Genomic DNA, 6836 nt, shown 5'->3' on the forward strand with positions numbered 1-6836 from the left:
AATGTTTTATGGCGGTTGGCAAACAGCTTTTGTGCATTACCGCCACCTTCTGCTGTCTGCTGCTTTCTCTTGATTTTATTCCGGTCTGGATTCAAAGTTAAGCGCCACCCATTGCTTCGGAGTGCCGACTACAAGCCTACATTAAAGGACCCCTAAACTGACACAAATTAGACCACGGACCCCCATTTGATAAGATTATGTCCAGTCAGTGTCCCCCCATCAGATAAGATGTTTGCTTTTAGATGTTTTATTACAGAGTCTGAAGCCCATGACCAAAGTAGTCATACATTTACATTCTGTCATTGTATTACTTATGGATGGAAATGGAATTATAGTGAAAATAAATTATTCCCCTTTTTGCTGGGCACCCCCGAACCCCCTGCAAGGACCCCTGGACCCCACTTTGAGAACCATGTGAGTAGACTACAGACAAAAATCAAATGGCAACATTGTAAAAGCATTTGTTTTTACCATAAATGTACAGATTAACTGATGATCAAAATCAACAAACAAACTCTCAAGGCAGATTTTTCGATTTGACCAGTTTTATTTTTAGCTCTCATTTAGCTCTTTTAGCTCTTATATGTCAATGTCTCAGACTCATCCTAAAAAAGGTTGGGGACCCTAGATGGCGAAGAGGAGGGGGTTGCTCTTCTTGTAGTCCCCCAGGTTGAAGGACCTGCAAGGAGCACAATCCTTCACCGATAGTGTATTGGAGCTTCCTGACAGAGACTTCACCTCTACTGTACATTTAGCCTGCAAGTCAATCTCAAAATCAAAGCCATGAAATTGAAACAGGTCGTCTGAGAGGTCGCTGGTTGGCTTGGGGGCATCTTTATCTTTCTATCTTGCTGGAACCAGTTTGTTCTTTTCTGCAGAATTGTGATAATTCTGGTTTATAAGCAGTGATAGCTGCATGGTTTGCACATGCAGCATGATGGGCTTGCACTGTCTTCGTGAGAAAGGATCCATGATTTCTTCTTCTTTGGTGTTTTGTCCCTTTATTATAAGTGACTAAACAGTGACATCACTAGTCATTTATGACATCACTGATTATGTCATCGAATGTTATGTCATCGAATTAATTATGTCATCGAATTATGATCATCAATTATTATGATCATCATCAATCATCAATCATCATCAATCATCATCAATCATCAATCATCAATCATCATCAATCATCAATCATCATCAATCATCAATTATGATCATCAATTATGTCATCGAATGACTAAACTTCAAAACAACGTTTCGCACAACACCTTTTCCCGGCCCTTCCCCCATAATTGTCCTCCAACCCATGGGAGCAAGATACTTTATTTTGGGGTTTCTTTTTTTAATGTATTTTCTTTTTTTCTTTTTCTTTTTTCGTGCCGTCCATCCCCTATCCCTCCGCAGCCACCCTGTCCACCAGTTGCTTTCTTACAATAAATACATGTATACACTGTTTGGAGTGTTTTCAAGACCGATCCATAGTTCCAATAGTTCAACAGGTCAGGGGGGGCATCTGTCGCTATCTGGAAGTCTCACCTATCATCCTTATTCTACATCTCCCAAAGACATGCAAAAGAATAAAAAAAAAGTAGCATTCTGCATGTCATCCTGCGTAGATTTAAATGAAGTACAATAGCAATTTCTATGTATGAGATGTTGAAGTTGTGAGTTCAATAAAATAAGCCATGGTGCAGTGATAACTTAATCATAGCATCCTTAGCCAGTTTTCGATATAAATGTATATCCAGTGTTGGGGGTTACTAAGGCTTACTAGAGGTTGAGTTTCCCTTTGTGACTCATTGTACTAATGGAACTGATTGAAGGCACCAGCTTGTTGTAAATGTTTTGGGTTCTATATCTTGGTTATTGTACACCGTTTATTGGGGTGGTGGGGCGGGGCATGTGGGTTTTTTCGACATACGGTATACTCTGGATTTGTGTCAGTCGAATTTTCATTGTATTGTTTTTCAGACCCCCCCCCCCCCCCAAAAAGTTTGAAATTTACATTTTTTTATAAAAACAAAACAAAACATAAAAATTGTTCTAATTTTGAGCTCGGCCTAACATTTTCAGACAGGAGAGATCATGACTAGTCTTCCCCCCAAGGAGGCTGCAGTGTTTCTCCTGTTCCACTGGAAACCTGTTGACATTAAATTAAGTGTATCAGTTGCTTTGTTACAATAAATACATGTATACAAAAAAAAAAAAAAAAAAATTATGTCATCGAATGTATGACATCACTGATGATGTAATTTAATTTGTGACATCATCAATGATTTATGACATCACTGGTGATGTCATAGAATTTGTGACATCAGTAAGTCATTCCGGATGGTTTTCACGGAATTGTGTATACGTTGGGGAACAGTCTTATGTTCTGTAAGTTATTGTACTAGCAAACACTGCAACCAGAATTAAGATGGGGAAATGTTTATGTTGTCGAGTTGAAACAGTATCAGTCAAGAATGCATCCCACTGTGACATCATCAGTGATGTCATAAATCCCATGGTGACATCATCAGTGATGTCATAAATCCCACTGTGACATCATCAGTGATGTCATAAATCTGACATCAGTGATGCTGGTCTCATTGGCCACACAGCAGGCAAGCTGCGAATGCGAGCTGAGGCTTGGGGAGTAAATTACTAAATGTAATCCCTGACGGTTACAGATTACAATTAAGATAATTTTTTAGTAAAAATTGGGATTACTATGCACACATTGCAACATTTGCCTCACCCTCACACAACACCACTCTGGTCCAACCTGGTCTTGTGAAATAAAAGTCTGCAGCCAGTTGCAGCAGCTGACATTGTGTTCTTTTTCCACTTTGTATTGTTATTATTAATAAGAAACATGCCACACTGTATTGTTATTATTTAATGAGTAACAGGCCACACTAGATAGATTAGCTGAAAGCCTGTAACCAACACATAAGCTCTGAAATTTGTGTGTGTGTGTGTGTGTGTGTGTGTGTGTGTGTGTGTGTGTGTGTGTGTGTGTGTGTGTGTGTGTGAGTGAAAAATGTCCTTCTGACGAAGCATGCCCAGACTCCAGTACTGAAATGCAGGAAATTTGCTCAAAAGTTGCTAATCCAAAAGTAATGCAAAATAGCCCAAATCACATACATTACTTAATTTTTTTTTACCCATTGTGAGATACTTGAATTACATCACTGATTTTTTTTTTTAACAAGTAGTAATTGTATCGGATTGCATTTTTAAAGTAGCCTAACCCAACCCTGCAAAACACAGCATATCTTTGGATTGAAGGAGTTGAAACAGACAAGACAGAATTAGCAGTTTTCCTTTTTATTGATTCAGATAATTATGTTATGACCATGCCAACCATGCACAATATCTACAGTAGTTACATAACGTATAGCGTTAAGTTGACTGTGATAGGCTGTTGTTGAGTTATGGATTTTGAATATTATTTTTCTATTAACCTGGTTGTGTATTTGCTTTTCCTTAAATTCAGTCACTTTTGCATATCAAAAGCATCATATTAGTCAATGTGGAACAGCAATTTTTGAATATACATCATCAACAAAATGTAACTTATAATGTAGCTTTCAAATACTGTAGTATGGCTAATTCATTTAAGACTAATCATACATAAGTTAACTTACAACTTCTGTCTTACTAGGCTATGTACTGTCAGTGTCCACTGAAGGTAAATGTTATGTTTAGTCAATGTACAGTATGTGTGACATGACATGTCATCATGTGCATTAGTTGGCTTGGCAACCTTGTTTACAGGACAGTGCAGAAGGATGATGCATTTTAAACCAGGGTTCAAGTGTTATGGCACACACAATGCAATGGCCTAGCCTAGCAGACATACAACGAGCTCGAGGGTCCACGACCAGAAAACTGCAAAATGGTCAGTACAAAAATGTGGTAACAGAACAGTCCCCCATAAGGCATACTCAAATTAAATTAAGACATTACAAAGAAAATGGAAACCTTCAATCATGGCAACACACATTTGAGTTACTATGCTCAAGAAGTTAAACTTACTGTTAGGCTTTAATGAGAAAAATATGCATCAAACTGCATCTACAGCTAGATAGCTCACTGTGAAAGTACCCGTTAAGTGATTAAGCAAACATCCCTGCCTGCACAATCAAGTCTTGCACTTCAACAGCAACCCTGCAAGACGTGCACTTGATTGGAATCTATTCTAATACATAGGACCTACTGAACAGATTCATACATCCATCAGCCTTGTGCCTTTGAAACCCTGAACTAGGGTACACCTATAGGTTTTACAAGAAAACATTTGATTCCACTCTGACATAAGATGCTTAGCTGCCACACATTGAAATAGCATTTATACATATTAGAATGGTTTGAATAGCAGTGCAAAGGGCCTGGATGATTATACATGTATGTGCAATGCACATAAGCATGTCATCGAATGTAAAGAATTGTGTTATGTCATTTGGTATGTGAATATAATCGATTGTAGCCCATAGGGATCATTCCAAAATAGGCTTATGTTACTGTTATGATGCAAGTAATAGGGTTCAAATGGGAGATGTTCAACATGTACATTAACACCCGTGTTGATGACATGCTTTTTAACATTCAAAATGACAGCTTTGGATCCATCCTTATCACTCACCTACTGTATAGAGTAGGTAACAAACAAAGTCCAAGTTAAAGCAGGACTAAACCCCAAAACACTTTTTTTCAGCTTTTAACCAATATACTGTATATGGCTTTTGGGGTGGTGTGTGAAGAATTCTGGTCAAAATTTCCACATTTGAGACCACATTTATAATATTCTACAATCTTTATCATTTTCAACAGCATAAGTGCCCTCTATGGGTTCAAACCTGCTTTTTTTTGCCCTCCAAAACGAGATACATCCATCTGCAGCGCCGGAGCGCCATCGCCAGAAATCTGGGGGGTTTATACCCCGTTCAAGAACTCGGACCACCGGAAAAAATGGGTTCCGACCTGTAAAAAGTGAATTGAACGGTCGTCCAGGCCGGAATTACAGCTCTGAAATTCGGGTATGATCCACACATCTCATGCAAAATGTTGCATTACCGCCTCCACTTCCCTAGCCTGGGTAAACCCAGCCCCCACATGACCTGCTCTCAGACCTCTGGTTCTCAGTCACTAGTGACTGAGAACTCTGAGAGCAGGTCACGTGGGGACTGGGTTTACCCAGGCTACCACTTCCCAGAACCCTCCTTGGTTTTTCTAAGTGTTTTTCCTCCGACAGGGAAGTGCAGTGTGAACGCAAATATGCCAGGGGCGGAGGTTCCGAGATGAAACCTCCGGCGGTCCGAGTTGTCATGAATGCGGTATTAGTCCTGTGTTAAAGGCAGACACATAAAGGGAATAATCTTACAGCAATAAATAAAAAATTTGAACAACCAATTTCCAGACCTCAGAGGGGAAGAAGAGTAAATGACCCTCCATCAAACATGTACACTCTTTAATTCCTTGCTGTATTTGTACAAAATACGACTAGTCTATTGGAGAACTTACACTAGGAATTTTCCAGGACAAAGAGTCCCATTGGATTTTGTTTTGCCAGACAAATTGCCAATGCATGCATGCACATGATGTGCTAAACTAAACAGTATGGGGAAACATTATTGAGAAATAGCATTTTAAAGTATTGAAAAGTATAGGAAGATGAAATAGTCATGCCTTGCCCTACAACACTTTGAACTTGATTTAAACGCTTAACTGGGCACATGGGGAGGCAGAGGTACACAAGACAGTCTTCAGTGGTCAGAGCAGGTTTTAATCCAGTCAGGGATCTAAGGGACCTAAGGGAGCTGTGCGGGAGAAAATCTTTACCAAGCTACTCTAGCTCAGCAGTAGTGTTTTCTAAACTTTAAAGGTCTACAGGGGTGGGCAACTGTCCGCGAGTGTGGCCCGCACTGGAATTGAAAAAAAAAAATACAGTGCACGTGAACGCAACATGCAAGATACCTGCTGAATAAGTGTCCAAATGTTCATGTCATTCTGGCCAATACTCCACTTCTGTTATAACATTTCAGTCTGGAATATGGAATATCTTTCAATAATCTTTATGACTAAAAGGCTAAAAGTAATCTCATGTGTAAGAAATGACTGTTCTACATTGAAGTAAAAATTTAAATAATTAACTCGTTGGTTTTGGATTTATTTAACTTCAAGAGTGCATTTTTGTTCTTGTGTGACCCTCAACACAGGCTTTGAGTATCCTACTGATACTTATGCTTAAATTAACCCACTCATATTCTGGTTTATTTCAAGAAAAACATTTTGGCTAGTGGAAATTCTAATTGGCTGGTAACTTTAAAATCTAGCAGCCATACTGGCAGGTGGTCTAAAAAGTTAATTTCAAGCCCTGCAGGGAGAGCAGATGGTGACATAGGAGTGAGTGAGAAAAGGATCAAATATTGGTGGTTAAGACCGAATAATGACATCACAACTATTAATTAAAATTAGTTATTCCTCTAAACCTGGCTTCAAATGCCCCAAATTTTTCGCGCCGGCGCCATTAGGCCCCCAGGCCTCAGCAAAATCTGGCCCTCTGGTAGCGAGGACATTTTTTTGTGGCCCTCTCTATCATCAAAGTTGCCCATCCCTGGTCTATAAGATTCAAAACCCTGATATTTGTCTTATCTCTTTATTACTCTCTCTCTATTACAGAAACACATTATTTCCCTTTTTTGTGTGCACTCACCCCCCCCACACACACACACACACACACACACACACACACACACACACACACACACACACACAGAGTTCTCATTCTACTTGATATTGCACATATCACGCGATACATGTTCCATGCTTCATTGCTTGCATATTAAGGAACG

The sequence above is a fragment of the Poromitra crassiceps genome (genome assembly GCF_964638095.1).
Source record: "Poromitra crassiceps genome assembly, chromosome: 1".
Lineage (NCBI taxonomy): Eukaryota > Metazoa > Chordata > Actinopteri > Beryciformes > Melamphaidae > Poromitra > Poromitra crassiceps.